The sequence below is a fragment of the Oncorhynchus keta genome, chromosome 31 (genome assembly GCF_023373465.1).
Source record: "Oncorhynchus keta strain PuntledgeMale-10-30-2019 chromosome 31, Oket_V2, whole genome shotgun sequence".
Taxonomy (NCBI): domain Eukaryota; kingdom Metazoa; phylum Chordata; class Actinopteri; order Salmoniformes; family Salmonidae; genus Oncorhynchus; species Oncorhynchus keta.
The window spans coordinates 22,877,274-22,894,773 of record NC_068451.1 but is presented as its reverse complement, the minus strand read 5'-3'; the positions used below and the strand labels follow the sequence as shown (position 1 = coordinate 22,894,773).

General features: G+C 52.2%; 1 protein-coding gene and 1 long non-coding RNA gene across 2 annotated transcripts in view; one reads left to right on the top strand and one right to left on the bottom strand.

The window, feature by feature from the left end:
- LOC118378683 (cell adhesion molecule 4-like) overlaps positions 1–17,500 on the bottom strand; it is a 54,228-nt gene that overhangs the window by 5,267 nt on the left and 31,461 nt on the right.
- On the top strand, positions 9,323–11,689 carry LOC127914333 (uncharacterized). Its single transcript, XR_008088098.1, has 3 exons — positions 9,323–10,340; positions 10,863–11,471; positions 11,530–11,689. It is a non-coding gene; the product is annotated as an uncharacterized LOC127914333 (long non-coding RNA).

Sequence of the window (17,500 nt, the reverse complement as noted above, 5' to 3'; positions counted from 1 at the left end):
ACAGAAGAGATCCCGGTAGTGTCCCTCTGTTCTGTGTGATGACAGCCACTTACTCACAGTGGGAGACAGAGAAGCAGCTTGGCTTAACTGCCCTGCCATTGTGTGTGTGTGTGTGTGTGTGTGTGTGTGTGTGTGTGTGTGTGTGTGTGTGTGTGTGTGTGTGTGTGTGTGTGTGTGTGTGTGTGTGTGTGTGTGTGTGTGTGTGTGTGTGTGTGTGTGTGTGTGTGTGTGTTTTCAGGGCTCCAGGCAAAAGCGACATAAGTGGTCGGTTAGGACCCCAGAGAAAATGATAATAAATCCTGTCATCAAATCCCTTCTTCCCTGTCTTATAGTTCCTCTCTACCTTCCCCTCACCACCTCTCTTTCTAACTCCCTCTCCTTCTCTCATCTCATCTATCCATCCATCTATCTCTATATATAGTATATACAGCTCTGGAAAAAATTAAGAGACCACTGCAAAATTATCAGATTCTCTGGTTTGACTATTTCCAGGTATTTGTTTGGGTAAAACATTTGTTTTTGTTTTATTCTAAAATTACAAATAAAAATATTGTCATTTAGAGTATTTAATTGCATAAAATGACAACTGGTCAAAATAACAAAAAAGATGCAGTGTTGTCAGACCTCGAATATTGAAGTACCATGATGGTAGTGATGGTAGTGATGGTAGTGATGGTAGTGATGGTAGTGACTGCCCATTACTAATTATCTTATTAACCATCATTTAGTCACATTATTTTACTGAAATATTTCTGTTGTTGTGTATATTTTATTTGATATTTTATAAAAATCACAATTTTGTAGTTCTTCCAAGTAAGTAAGGCATACTTTTATGACTGCTGAATAGCAACTATCAATCACTTTGTGTATTTCGTGTATTTTCAGGTAGCGATACCTTGCGAAGCAACAGCTGCTCTCTATATCCTCTCACGATCGCACATTCTTCTGTCTCTTCTGTAGCAGGCATAAAAGAAACACAGACCGGACATGTAGATGTGCAATGGATTATGGTCATTGTAGTTCATTACCAATTACTGTCCCAGCTACACCTCTGTAGAAGTAGGCAACAAAGACCAGGTCCCTCTCTTCTAGAATATGCAGGAAACTGTTCCTCTCCTTCTCACTCCATAACTCAAACCATTGGCTCCAGAGGCGCAGCTGGCACTTAAAGATATTTGGTGGGCTGTCCTTAACCACCTCAATACACAACGCTGCTTCTGAAGAGTTACGTAGGAGAGTGGCAGGGGCTCTCTGTCTGCTGCTGAATGCAGAGTGGTACAAGAGAGGTTCTCCGAGAAGGGAGGCACTAAGAACCGTGGTACTGATGTAAAGTCTGCCAGACTGGGTGAAGACGAGCTGGACTGTGTGCAGTGCCAACCTGGCATAGCATAGCAAAATGAGTAGAATTGCATACATTTTTTTATAATAAAAAAAATTTTCTCTCCACCCCATGGCAAAATGTGTTAAACTGCAGGAAATCAACTTAAAAAACGTACAACCAAACCTTGCTAGTGCCCCCAAAAGGCTAGAGCTGGCCCTGTGTGTGTTTATGTGAGCGTGAGTGTGTGTGTGTATGTGTGAGTAAGTGTGTATATACGCGTGCGTGCGTATGTGTGCGTGTGAATGTGTCATTCCACCCACAGATCCTTGTGTCCCTCACAGAAGTCCTATGGTCGTCCCATCCCTGGGTCTGTGACAATAAAAACAGTACCTGTGTGCTCCCACCCCATGGGATTTACACACTGACACAGCCCCAACACAATCACTGAGTGGCCAGAGCACAGCCTCAGCCAGCCATTGATGAGAGTGGGGGAATGTGTTTGTGTGTGTTGGTGGGAGTGTGTGTGGGAAGGCCAGTCAAGGGAAGGTTAAAGCGGACAAAGGGAGAACATGTGTCAGTGACAGTGACAAGAAAAGGACAGAGAGGAGAGGAGGAGAAGAGCTGTTAAGAGGCAGTGATTGTGACCATGAAGGAAGGGAAGGATGGAGAGATGGAGAGGAGGAGTGTGTTAACGGTGAGGGAGGGCTGTACGTTACCTCGGGGGTCCGGTGCGTAGCTGGGGGTTAGGAGGAGGGTGGTTGGGTGGGAGGTGGGAAGGACCATGGTAGTGACAGACACATTCTCTACAACAGACAAGGTAAGGGTAACACACTATTCTCTACAAGACAAGCATAGTTATCTATGAAAGACAGGTTCTAGATCAGTGGTCACCAATCGGTTGATCGCCATCGACTGGTCGATCTCCAAGGCATTCCTAGTCGATCAGCAATGTTTTTTTTACATTTATTTTATTATTTTTATTTGACCCCTTTTTCTCCCCAATTACGTGGTATTCAATTGTTGTAGTAGCTACTATCTTGTCTCATCGCTACTCCCTTACGGGCTCGGGAGAGACGAAGGTTGAAAGTCATGCGTCCTCCTACACAACCCAACCAAGCCTCACTGCTTCTTAACACAGCGAGCATCCAACCCGGAAGCCAGCCGCACCAATGTGTCGGAGGAAACACAGTGCACCTGGCAACCTTGGTTAGCGCGCACTGCGCCCGGCCCGCCACAGGAGTCTCTGGTGCAAGATGAGACAAGGATTTCCCTACCACTACTGTTGTCAGTAGGTGCACTTGATTCAGCAGCCCTAGCGCCGGGAAGGTATTTTCAACCATGTCATGTGTCTGCAGGTATAACTCCACCTACCCGGCAGGCCCAGAGAACTTATCAAGTACACCGATAGGCCTACCACTGGCCAATCAGATAGCTCAGATAACTGTGTCTGCAGTTTCCTCGAGCCATAGACTGTAAAAAGAAACCTCGAACGCACAGCAAAGTTGATACAGTGAGATTTCAAAACTTTCAAAACCACAACAAGAGAGAGACTCAACGAATACAGCAAAGAGCTGCTGTTTTTATGGGTAAGTTCATGTTTTAAGTTGTTATTCAGCTTGTCAACACTGTTCAACACTTTTATATGCCATAAAATGTGTATTCTCCCTACTTCCACTCATGCTACAACCAGCACTGCAGCTGCAATGAATGAGTATAGAAGTATTCCGATAAGCTTCCATTGTTATTTTTAGTGGCTTGTGTCTTTTTTAATATCAAGGAAGATTTCACATTATCTGGACATAGGAGTAACAACATGAATTGGTGCATGAGGCAGAAATAATGCAGTGCGACTTGAGTTATCTCTGGAAGACTGTCATCTTCTCAGCGGAGGGAGGGAGAGCGGAGGGAGGGAGAGCGGAGGGAGGGAGAGTGGAGGGAGGGAGAGCAGAGGGAGGGAGAGCGGAGGGATGGAGAGCGGAGGGAGGGAGAGCAGAGGGAGGGAGAGCAGAAGGACGGAGAGCGGAGGGAGGGAGGGAGAGTGGACTGACCATCAGATGCTCCCTCCCTCCCCTCAGACTGACCATCAGATGCTCCCTCCCTCCCCTCAGACTGACCATCAGATGCTCCCTCCCTTCCCCCAGAATGACCATCAGATGCTCCCTACCTCTCCTCAGACTGACCATCAGATGCTCCCTCCCTCTCCTCAGACTGACCATCAGATGCTCCCTCCCTTCCCTCAGACTGACCATCAGATGCTCCCTACCTTCCCTCAGACTGACCATCAGATGCTCCCTCCCTTCCCTCAGACTGACCATCAGATGCTCCCTCCCCTCAGGCTGACCATCAGATGCTCCCTCCCCTCAGACTGACCATCAGATGCTCCCTCCCTTCCCTCAGACTGACCATCAGATGCTCCCTCCCTCCCCTCAGGCTGACCATCAGATGCTCCCTCCCTTCCCTCAGACTGACCATCAGATGCTCCCTCCCTCCCCTCAGACTGACCATCAGATGCTCCCTCCCTCCCCTCAGGCTGACCATCAGATGCTCCCTCCCTCCCCTCAGACTGACCATCAGATGCTCCCTCCCTCTCCTCAGACTGACCATCAGATGCTCCCTCCCTCCCCTCAGACTGACCATCAGATGCTCCCTCCCTCCCCTCAGACTGACCATCAGATGCTCCCTCCCTCCCCTCAGACTGACCATCAGATGCTCCCTCCCTCCCCTCAGACTGACCATCAGATGCTCCCTCCCTCCCCTCAGACTGACCATCAGATGCTCCCTCCCTCCCCTCAGACTGACCATCAGATGCTCCCTCCCTCCCCTCAGACTGACCATCAGATGCTCCCTCCCTCCCTCAGACTGACCATCAGATGCTCCCTCCCTCCCCTCAGACTGACCATCAGATGCTCCCTCCCTCCCCTCAGACTGACCATCAGATGCTCCCTCCCTCCCCTCAGACTGACCATCAGATGCTCCCTCCCTCCCCTCAGACTGACCATCAGATGCTCCCTTCCTTCCCCCAGAATGACCATCAGATGCTCCCTCCCTTCCCTCAGACTGACCATCAGATGCTCCCTCCCTCCCCTCAGACTGACCATCAGATGCTCCCTCCCTCCCCTCAGACTGACCATCAGATGCTCCCTCCCTCCCCTCAGACTGACCATCAGATGCTCCCTCCCTTCCCTCAGACTGACCATCAGACGCTCACTCCCTCCCCTCAGACTGACCATCAGATGCTCCCTCCCTTCCCTCAGACTGACCATCAGATGCTCCCTCCCTCCCCTCAGACTGACCATCAGATGCTCCCTCCCTCCCCTCAGACTGACCATCAGATGCTCCCTTCCTTCCCCCAGAATGACCATCAGATGCTCCCTCCCTTCCCTCAGACTGACCATCAGATGCTCCCTCCCTCCCCTCAGACTGACCATCAGATGCTCCCTCCCTCCCCTCAGACTGACCATCAGATGCTCCCTCCCTCCCCTCAGACTGACCATCAGATGCTCCCTCCCTTCCCTCAGACTGACCATCAGACGCTCCCTCCCTCCCCTCAGACTGACCATCAGATGCTCCCTCCCTTCCCTCAGACTGACCATCAGATGCTCCCTCCCTCCCCTCAGACTGACCATCAGATGCTCCCTCCCTCCCCTCAGACTGACCATCAGATGCTCCCTCCCTCCCCTCAGACTGACCATCAGATGCTCCCTCCCCTCAGACTGACCATCAGATGCTCCCTCCCTCCCCTCAGACTGACCATCAGATGCTCCCTCCCTCCCCTCAGACTGACCATCAGATGCTCCCTCCCTCCCCTCAGACTGACCATCAGATGCTCCCTCCCCTCAGACTGACCATCAGATGCTCCCTCCCCTCAGACTGACCATCAGATGCTCCCTCCCTCCCCTCAGACTGACCATCAGATGCTCCCTCTCCTCAGACTGACCATCAGATGCTCCCTCCCTTCCCTCAGACTGACCATCAGATGCTCCCTACCTTCCCTCAGACTGACCATCAGATGCTCCCTCCCTTCCCTCAGACTGACCATCAGATGCTCCCTCCCTCCTCTCAGACTGACCATCAGATGCTCCCTCCCTCCCCTCAGACTGACCATCAGATGCTCCCTTCCTCCCCTCAGACTGACCATCAGATGCTCCCTCCCTCCCCTCAGACTGACCATCAGATGCTCCCTTCCTTCCCCCAGAATGACCATCAGATGCTCCCTCCCTTCCCTCAGACTGACCATCAGATGCTCCCTCCCTCCCCTCAGACTGACCATCAGATGCTCCCTCCCTCCCCAGACTGACCATCAGATGCTCCCTTCCTTCCCCAGAATGACCATCAGATGCTCCTCCCTTCCCTCAGACTGACCATCAGATGCTCCCTCCCTCCCCTCAGACTGACCATCAGATGCTCCTCCCTCCCCTCAGACTGACCATCAGATGCTCCCTCCCTCCCCCTCAGACTGACCATCAGATGCTCCCTCCTCCCCCTCAGACTGACCATCAGATGCTCCCTCCCTCCCCTCAGACTGACCATCAGATGCTCCCTCCCTTCCCTCAGACTGACCATCAGATACTCCCTCCCTTCCCTCAGACTGACCATCAGATGCTCCCTTCCCTCAGACTGACCATCAGATGCTCCCTCCCTTCCCTCAGACTGACCATCAGATGCTCCCTCCCTTCCCTCAGACTGACCATCAGATGCTCCCTCCCTCCCCTCAGGCTGACCATCAGATGCTCCCTCCCCTCAGACTGACCATCAGATGCTCCCTCCCTCCCCTCAGACTGACCATCAGATGCTCCCTCCCCTCAGGCTGACCATCAGATGCTCCCTCCCCTCAGACTCAGATGCCCCTCCCTTCCCTCAGATGCTCCCTCCCTCCCTCCTCAGGCTGACTGACCATCAGATGCTCCCTCCCCTCCCCTCAGGCTGACCATCAGATGCTCCCTCCCTCCCCTCAGGCTGACCATCAGATGCTCCCTCCCCTCAGACTGACCATCAGATGCTCCCTCCCTCCCCTCAGACTGACCATCAGATGCTCCCTCCCTCCCCTCAGACTGACCATCAGATGCTCCCTCCTCCCTCAGACTGACCATCAGATGCTCCCCCCTCCCCTCAGACTGACCATCAGATGCTCCTCCCTCCCCTCAGACTGACCATCAGATGCTCCCTCCCTCCCCTCAGACTGACCATCAGATGCTCCCTCCCTCCTCAGACTGACCATCAGATGCTCCCTCCCTCCCCTCAGACTGACCATCAGATGCTCCCTCCCTCCCCTCAGACTGACCATCAGATGCTCCCTCCCTCCCCTCAGACTGACCATCAGATGCTCCCTCCCTCCCCTCAGACTGACCATCAGATGCTCCCTCCTCCCTCAGACTGACCATCAGATGCTCCCTCCCTCCCCTCAGACTGACCATCAGATGCTCCCCCTCCCTCCTGACCATCCCCTCCTCAGACTGACCATCATATGCTCCCTCCTCCCCTCAGACTGACCATCAGATGCTCCCTCCCTCCCCTCAGACTGACCATCAGATGCTCCCTCCCTCCCCTCAGACTGACCATCAGATGCTCCCTCCCTTCCCTCAGACTGACCATCGGATGCTCCCTCCCTCCCCTCAGACTGACCATCAGATGCTCCCTCCCCTCAGACTGACCATCAGATGCTCCCTCCCTCCCCTCAGACTGACCATCAGATGCTCCCTCCCTCCCCTCAGACTGACCATCAGATGCTCCCTCCCCTCAGACTGACCATCAGATGCTCCCTCCCTCCCCTCAGACTGACCATCAGATGCTCCCTCCCTCCCCTCAGACTGACCATCAGATGCTCCCTCCCTCCCCTCAGACTGACCATCAGATGCTCCCTCCCCTCAGACTGACCATCAGATGCTCCCTCCCCTCAGACTGACCATCAGATGCTCCCTCCCTCCCCTCAGACTGACCATCAGATGCTCCCTCCCCTCAGACTGACCATCAGATGCTCCCTCCCCTCAGACTGACCATCAGATGCTCCCTCCCCTCAGACTGACCATTAGATGCTCCCTCCCTCCCCTCAGACTGACCATCAGATGCTCCCTCCCTCCCCTCAGACTGACCATCAGATGCTCCCTCCCTCCCCTCAGACTGACCATCAGATGCTCCCTCCCCTCAGACTGACCATCAGATGCTCCCTCCCTCCCCTCAGACTGACCATCAGATGCTCCCTCCCCTCAGACTGACCATCAGATGCTCCCTCCCTCCCCTCAGACTGACCATCAGATGCTCCTCCCTCCCCTCAGACTGACCATCAGATGCTCCCTCCCCTCAGACTGACCATCAGATGCTCCCTCCCTCCCCTCAGACTGACCATCAGATGCTCCCTCCTCCCCTCAGACTGACCATCAGATGCTCCCTCCTTCCCTCAGACTGACCATCAGATGCTCCCTCCCTCCCCTCAGACTGACCATCAGATGCTCCCTCCCCTCAGACTGACCATCAGATGCTCCCTCCCTCCCCTCAGACTGACCATCAGATGCTCCCTCCCTCCCCTCAGACTGACCATCAGATGCTCCCTCCCCTCAGACTGACCATCAGATGCTCCCTCCCCTCAGACTGACCATCAGATGCTCCCTCCCTCCCCTCAGACTGACCATCAGATGCTCCCTCCCTCAGACTGACCATCAGATGCTCCCTCCCCTCAGACTGACCATCAGATGCTCCCTCCCCTCAGACTGACCATTAGATGCTCCCTCCCTCCCCTCAGACTGACCATCAGATGCTCCCTCCCTCCCCTCAGACTGACCATCAGATGCTCCCTCCCTCCCCTCAGACTGACCATCAGATGCTCCCTCCCCTCAGACTGACCATCAGATGCTCCCTCCCTCCCCTCAGACTGACCATCAGATGCTCCCTCCCCTCAGACTGACCATCAGATGCTCACTCCCTCCCCTCAGACTGACCATCAGATGCTCCCTCCCTCCCCTCAGACTGACCATCAGATGCTCCCTCCCCTCAGACTGACCATCAGATGCTCCCTCCCCTCAGACTGACCATCAGATGCTCCCTCCCTCCCCTCAGACTGACCATCAGATGCTCCCTCCCTCCCCTCAGACTGACCATCAGATGCTCCCTCCCTTCCCTCAGACTGACCATCAGATGCTCCCTCCCTCCCCTCAGACTGACCATCAGATGCTCCCTCCCCTCAGACTGACCATCAGATGCTCCCTCCCTCCCCTCAGACTGACCATCAGATGCTCCCTCCCTCCCCTCAGACTGACCATCAGATGCTCCCTCCCCTCAGACTGACCATCAGATGCTCCCTCCCTCCCCTCAGACTGACCATCAGATGCTCCCTCCCCTCAGACTGACCATCAGATGCTCCCTCCCTCCCCTCAGACTGACCATCAGATGCTCCCTCCCTTCCCTCAGACTGACCATCAGACGCAGGCCATCAGTCCAATAATACAAATAAATACATTATTATGTTTACTCAGCTGTGCCTCAGAAGTAATACAACACATGATCTATTACCAGTGTGATGATATACCTACATTTATTAAATATCATCTCTAAATGGTCTGCAGTGATAATGTATTGGGCCTATAGCCTACTGCAGAAACCTCATTGATACAGAACTGGTTTTAATAGCTTAATGTTGCATAGGTTTACATTTTTTAAAGTCTTGATTAAAAACAATCTGAGAGGCCTCCCTAGTGGTGCAGTGGTCTAAGGCGCTGCAGTGCTAGCTGTGCCACTAGAGATTCTGGGTTCGAGTCCAGGCTCTGTTGCAGCCGGCTGCGACCGGGAGACCCATGGGGCGGCACACAATTGGCCCAGCGTCGTCAGGGTTAGGGGAGGGTTTGGACGGCAGGGATGTTCTTGTCCCATCACGCACTAGCGACTCCTGTGGCGGGCCGGGGCGCAATGCGCTCTGACCAGGTGTAGGGTGTTTCCACTAACACATTGGTGTGGCTGGCTTCCCGGTTAAGCGGGCATTGTGTCAAGAAGCAGTGTGGCTTGGCTGGGTTGTGTTTCGGACCTTTGCCTCTCCCGAGTCCGTAGGGGAGTTGCAGCGATGGGGCAATTGGATACCACCAAATTGGGGAGAAAAAGTGGTAAAAAATATAAAATAATCTGAGTCAGAAAAGGTTGGTGACCACTGTTCTAGATGGTATGGTTACTACAGACATATGATCTACTATACCATTTCTCTAGACTAGTAGCTCGGGAGACAGACACTGGCAAATGACATCGACACATTCACTATAAGACAATGGTTGGGATGCAGACGTATTTTCTACCATAGACACATTGTCTATGACTCAGTAGCTAGGGAGACAGAAGACATTGTGTTTGATGGAAGCATTCTCTGTGGAACAATGTTATAGGACAGACACATTCAATATGAGACAATAGATTGGATACTGACACAATGGTAAGGTAAAATGCCTGTTGAGAGAGACAGTGGTTTTAAGTGACTGAGACAGTTGGATTGAGTGAGAGGCTGTGAGCACGGCGCGTGTGTGAAACACTTCATCAAATTGTCCATTTGAAAAAGCAGGGTGCAGTAGAGATATGTTTCATTGAACCACCGTGTCTCTCTCTCTCACGAGCCACGCACGCACGCGCACGCACGCACGCACGCACTCACTCACTCACTCACTCACTCACTCACTCACTCACTCACTCACTCACTCACTCACTCACTCACTCACTCACTCACACACTCACACACACACACACACACACACACACACACACACACACACACACACACCTCGTTCTAGTGTAATTTATTGGTAACTACTCTTCCGTCTGCTCTCCCTCTTCTCCCTCTGGCCCTGAGATCCTCCATCCTTTCTCCCTCTGCCACTCCTTTTACGTCAGCATAACCCTCACCCCTCTCACCTACATGTGAGTCAGAGAGACAGGTATGCATACATGTGAGTCAGAGAGACAGGTATGCATACATGTGAGTCAGAGAGACAGGTAGGCATACATGTGAGTCAGAGAGACAGGTATGCATACATGTGAGTCAGAGAGACAGGTATGCATACATGTGAGTCAGAGAGACAGGTATGCATACATGTGAGTCAGAGAGACAGGTATGCATACATGTGAGTCAGAGAGACAGGTAGACATACATGTGAGTCAGAGAGACAGGTAGGCATACATGTGAGTCAGAGAGACAGGTAAGCATACATGTGAGTCAGAGAGACAGGTATGCATACATGTGAGTCAGAGAGACAGGTAGGCATACATGTGAGTCAGAGAGACAGGTATGCATACATGTGAGTCAGAGAGACAGGTAGACATACATGTGAGTCAGAGAGACAGGTATGCATACATGTGAGTCAGAGAGACAGGTAGACATACATGTGAGTCAGAGAGACAGGTAGGCATACATGTGAGTCAGAGAGACAGGTAGGCATACATGTGAGTCAGAGAGACAGGTAGACATACATGTGAGTCAGAGAGACAGGTAGGCATACATGTGAGTCAGAGAGACAGGTAAGCATACATGTGAGTCAGAGAGACAGGTAGACATACATGTGAGTCAGAGAGACAGGTAGACATACATGTGAGTCAGAGAGACAGGTATGCATACATGTGAGTCAGAGAGACAGGTATGCATACATGTGAGTCAGAGAGACAGGTAGACATACATGTGAGTCAGAGAGACAGGTATGCATACATGTGAGTCAGAGAGACAGGTAGGCATACATGTGAGTCAGAGAGACAGGTAGGCATACATGTGAGTCAGAGAGACAGGTAGGCATACATGTGAGTCAGAGAGACAGGTAGACATACATGTGAGTCAGAGAGACAGGTAGGCATACATGTGAGTCAGAGAGACAGGTAGGCATACATGTGAGTCAGAGAGACAGGTAGGCATACATGTGAGTCAGAGAGACAGGTAGACATACATGTGAGTCAGAGAGACAGGTAGGCATACATGTGAGTCAGAGAGACAGGTAGGCATACATGTGAGTCAGAGAGACAGGTAGGCATACATGTGAGTCAGAGAGACAGGTAGGCATACATGTGAGTCAGAGAGACAGGTAGGCATACATGTGAGTCAGAGAGACAGGTAGGCATACATGTGAGTCAGAGAGACAGGTATGCATACATGTGAGTCAGAGAGACAGGTAGGCATACATGTGAGTCAGAGAGACAGGTAGGCATACATGTGAGTCAGAGAGACAGGTAGACATACATGTGAGTCAGAGAGACAGGTATGCATACATGTGAGTCAGAGAGACAGGTAGGCATACATGTGAGTCAGAGAGACAGGTATGCATACATGTGAGTCAGAGAGACAGGTAGGCATACATGTGAGTCAGAGAGACAGGTATGCATACATGTGAGTCAGAGAGACAGGTATGCATACATGTGAGTCAGTGAGACAGGTAGGCATACATGTGAGTCAGAGAGACAGGTATGCATACATGTGAGTCAGAGAGACAGGTAGGCATACATGTGAGTCAGAGAGACAGGTATGCATACATGTGAGTCAGAGAGACAGGTAGGCATACATGTGAGTCAGAGAGACAGGTAGGCATACATGTGAGTCAGAGAGACAGGTAGGCATACATGTGAGTCAGAGAGACAGGTAGAGAGTTCACTCTTAGAAAATAAGGTACTATCTAGAACTTAAAATGGTTCTTTGGCTGTGAGTATGTGTGTGTGTGTGTGTGTGTGTGTGTGTGTGTGTGTGTGTGTGTGTGTGTGTGTGTGTGTGTGTGTGTGTGTGTGTGTGTGTGTGTGTGTGTGTGTGTGTGTCTCACCTGAGGCAGAGGGATTAATGAGCAGGGTCAGTCGGCTAATTAGTTGTACACTGATTCATATCTCTTGACCGTCAAAACTACATTCTGGGAAGACATAAATAATGACTTCTCTCCATTTCTCTCTTTCATTCTCTCTACCTCCATCATCCTCTCCTCTCTCTACTCAAATTTCCCTTCTTTCCCTCAGGCGATCCTCCTCAACCTTAATCACTCTCCTCTCTCCCACGCACTCTTCCATTCTGCTTCCACATTCCCTTGTTCCTTTTCTTATTCCATTCCTCTATGAGCACCCTCTCTCTCTCTAAAGCTGATTTACTATGCGGCTGTACAGCCAGTCAGCACACCGCCAGGCATCCTCCTATCATATTGTTATTCTGTACACTCGCCACTCAGACACCTATATTCACGGCTGTTTTCCCATTTGCATGTTGAAGTTGTTGTTAACGACAGTTCTCTCAAATATCTTTCCTTAAACTAGAGAGATAAAACACTCAGGTATGATTGAACATTCCCTGTGTGTGTTTTTCTGTTCCGGTGCTGTAGTAGGCTATGTGTCACTCACAACACAAGGCTAAATGTCATCTAGCCGCTGGTCAGAAGGCCTCGTCCCTTACCGCTGCTCCACATTGATTTGGTCACAACCTACACTACATTGACTTTCTCACTGTCATTAGAAGACTGTGCAAAGCCACAAGGGAGAATACACCACCTGGGATTCAGGTTTTTCACCTAATCTTTACTCTGCCCCCCCCCTCCCTACCCCTCTCCTAACCTCCCTCCCCTCTCCTAACCCCCTCCCTCCCCTCTCCTAACCCTCGCTCCCCCTCCCCTCCCCCCCCCCTCTCCTAACCCCCCTCCTCATCCTCCAAACCCCTCCCTCCTCTCTCTCCAAACCTCCCTCCTTCCCCTCTCCCTAACCCTCCCCTCCCAAACCCTCCATCCCCCTCTCCTAACCCCCTCCCTCCCCCTCTCCTAACCCCCCCCCTCCTCACCTCCAAACCCCCAAACCCCCTTCCCTCTCCTAACACCCCCCCCTCCCCTCTCCTAACCCTCCCTCCCAACCCCCTCCCCTCCCCCTCCCCCTCTGCTAACCACCCCCTCCCCCTCTCCTAACCACCCTCCCTCCCCTCTCCTAACCCCCCTCCTCACCTCCAAACCCCCTCCCTTCCCTCTCCTAACACCCCTCCCTCCCCCTCTCCTAACCCTCCCCTCCCAACCCCCTCCATCCCCTCTCCTAACCTCCCTCCCCTCTCTCCTAACCACCCTCCCTCCCCCTCTGCTAACCACCCCTCCCTCCCCCCTCTCCTAACCCCCCTCCCTCCCCTCTCCTAACCACCCTCCCCCCCTCTCCTAACCACCTCCCTCCCTTCCCCTATACTCCTCCCTCCCTCCCTTCCAACCTCCCTCCCTTCCAACCCCTTCCCTCTCCTAACCACCCTCCCTCCCCCTCTCCTATACTCCCTCCCTTCCCCTCTCCTAACCTCCCTCCCTCCCAACCCCTTCCCTCTCCTAACCTGCCTCCCTCCTCCTCTCCTAACCCCACTCCCTTCCCATCTCCTAACCTCCCTCCCCCTCTCCTAACCTCCCACCCTCTCTCTCACCTCTCTCTCTTTTTCTTTAGTCATTCATTAAATAGAGGTATAATTTATTCCACCTAATTAGTGACTTAGCTCATTACCCTAACCACTGCGCTCATCTTCCCCCAAATCACAACTATATCTCTCCATCCATCCCTCTAGCCTTCTATTTTCTCCCATCTCCCTCCCTCCCTCCCTCCAACACTCTCTCATGCAATTCAATTCTAATGGGCTTTATTGGCTTACAGCAATCCATTTCATCACAGCAGCTCAGTTGAATGACATACTGTAAGCAGACCCTCAGGGCTTTGCAGAGACAATCAGTAACATTCTCCTCTGAGCTCCACCAGCAACACCACCACCATCCCACCACACCACCACTCCATCCCACCACACCACCACCACCACCACGCCATTCCACCACACCACCACCACGCCATCCCACCACACCACCACCACCCATCCCACCACCACGCCATCCCACCACACCACCACGCCATCCCATCCCACCACACCACCACCATGCCATCCCATCCTACCACACCACATCCACGCCATCCCACCACACTACCACTCCATCCCACCACACCACCACCACCACCACGCCATCCCACCACACCACCACCACGCCATCCCATCCTACCACACCACATCCACGCCATCCCACCACACCACATCCACGCCATCCCACCACACCACCACTCCATCCCACCACACCACCACGCCATTCCACCACACCACCACCACGCCATCCCACCACACCACCACCACGCCATCCCATCCCACCACACCACCACCACGCCATCCCATCCCACCACACCACCACCACCCATGCCATCCCACCACACCACCACGCCATCCCATCCCACCACACCACCACCATGCCATCCCATCCTACCACACCACATCCACGCCATCCCACCACACTACCACTCCATCCCACCACACCACCACCACCACCACCACGCCATCCCACCACACCACGCCATCCCATCCTACCACACCACATCCACGCCATCCCACCACACCACATCCACGCCATCCCACCACACCACCACTCCATCCCACCACACCACCACGCCATTCCACCACACCACCACCACGCCATCCCACCACACCACCACCACACCACCACGCATCCATCCCACCACACCACCACCACGCCATCCCATCCCACCACACCACCACCACGCCATCCCACCCACACCACCACCACCACCACGCCATTCCACCACACCACCACCACACCACCACCCCATCCCACCACACCACCACCACCACCACCACTCCATCCCACCACACCACCACCACCACCACCACCACGCCATCCCATCCCATCCCATCCCACCACACCACATCCACGCCATCCCATCACACCACCACTCCATCCCACCACACCACCACGCCATCCCACCACACCACCACCATCCCACCACACCACCACGCCATTCCACCACGCCACCACGCCATCCCACCACACCACCACACCACCACGCCCATCCCACCACACCACCACGCCATTCCACCACACTATCCACGCCATTCCGCCACACCACCACCACGCCATCCCACCACACCACCACTCCATCCCACCACGCCATTCCACCACACCACCACCACGCCATCCCACCACACCACCACCACACCATCCCACCACGCCATCCCACCACCACGCCATCCCACCACAACCACCATGCCATCACACACACACACACACACACACACACACACACACACACACACACACACACACACACACACACACACACACACACACACACACACACACACACACACACACTTAAACCTGCTGAATAAAGATTTTGCGGCATTGGGCCTGGCTCGGCAGAGACTCATCAACCTCTCACTCTCTATCTGCTTTTCAAAGCATCACTCAGCCTCGAAAAGCGAAAAGCTCCTGCAACAAATTGGCCTCCGATTTGTCCTGATTTTGCGCTTCATGGCCACATCAGACACTAGATAACTCTAGGAGCTGGTTGACAGTGTGAGTGGGAGAGGGCTCGTTTTTCAGAACTGTCATAATGAGCTGTTTTAGCTGACTCATCATCGCCATAAAGCCCTGCCCTGTCAGGCGACCCCACCCCAGTTCACCTTGGGATTTCCAGGGGCAAGCGTGGCTAATCCAACTTGGGCAAGCCCCTAATTGAACACTAACCTGCCTTTGACATCTCTCTCCCTGCTTCCTCTGCCCCTCTCTCTGTCCCTCTTGGACTCGACAAGACATGAACTCTCCAGGGAGCTCTGAACTACAGTACACGCAGAAAAGAGGGCAAACTACTGAGAAGGTGAGAACGCAGAGAGGGGAGGGGGGGAATAAAGAGAGGATAAGATATATAGACATTTAGAGAGAAGGAGTATGGGAAAGATATATAGACATTTAGAGAGAAGGCGTATGGGAAAGATATATAGACATTTAGAGAGAAGGAGTATGGGAAAGATATATAGACATTTAGAGAGAAGGAGTATGGGAAAGATATATAGACATTTAGAGAAAAGGAGTATGGGAAAGATATATAGACATTTAGAGAGAAGGAGTATGGGAAAGATATATAGACATTTAGAGAGAAGGAGTATGGGAAAGATATATAGACATTTAGAGAGAAGGAGTATGGGAAAGATATATAGACATTTAGAGAGAAGGAGTATGGGAAAGATATATAGACATTTAGAGAGAAGGAGTATGGGAAAGATATATAGACATTTAGAGAGAAGGCGTATGGGAAAGATATATAGACATTTAGAGAGAAGGAGAATGGGAAAGATATATAGACATTTAGAGAGAAGGAGTATGGGAAAGATATATAGATATAAAGATATATAGAAGAGAAAGACAGGAGGAAAGAGGGTAGAGAAAGAAAGAACAAATAGGATTGGTTGACAGAGAGAGAGGAAGGGGAACATAAAAACAAGAAGAAGAAAGAACGAACAGACAGAAAAAGAAGGACCATTCCAGGAGACGGACGATAGAGACCAAGGAAGAAGAACCGTTCTAGGAGACGGACGATAGAGACCAAGGAAGAAGAACCGTTCTAGGAGACGGACGATAGAGACCAAGGAAGAAGAACCATTCTAGGAGACGGACGATAGAGACCAAGGAAGAAGAACCATTCTAGGAGACGGACGATAGAGACCAAGGAAGAAGAACCATTCTAGGAGACGGACGATAGAGACCAAGGAAGAAGAACCATTCTAGGAGACGGACGATAGAGACCAAGGAAGAAGAACCATTCTAGGAGACGGACGATAGAGACCAAGGAAGAAGAACCATTCTAGGAGAGAGACGATAGAGACCATAGAGACCAGGAAGAACCATTCTAGGAGACGGACGATAGAGACCAAGGAAGAAGAACCATTCTAGGAGACGGACGATAGAGACCAAGGAAGAAGAACCATTCTAGGAGACGGACGATAGAGACCAAGGAAGAAGAACCATTCTAGGAGACGGACGATAGAGACCAAGGAAGAAGAACCATTCTAGGAGACAGACTATAGAGACCAAGGAAGAAGAACCATTCTAGGAGACGGACGATAGAGACCAAGGAAGAAGAACCATTCTAGGAGACAGACGATAGAGACCAAGGAAGAAGAACCATTCTAGGAGACGGACGATAGAGACCAAGGAAGAAGAACCATTCTAGGAGACGGACGATAGAGACCAAGGAAGAAGAACTATTCTAGGAGACGGACGATAGAGACCAAGGAAGAAGAACCATTCTAGGAGACGGACGATAGAGACCAAGGAAGAAGAACCATTCTAGGAAGAAGAACCATGATAGAGACCAAGGAAGAAGAACCATTCTAGGAGACGGACGATAGAGACC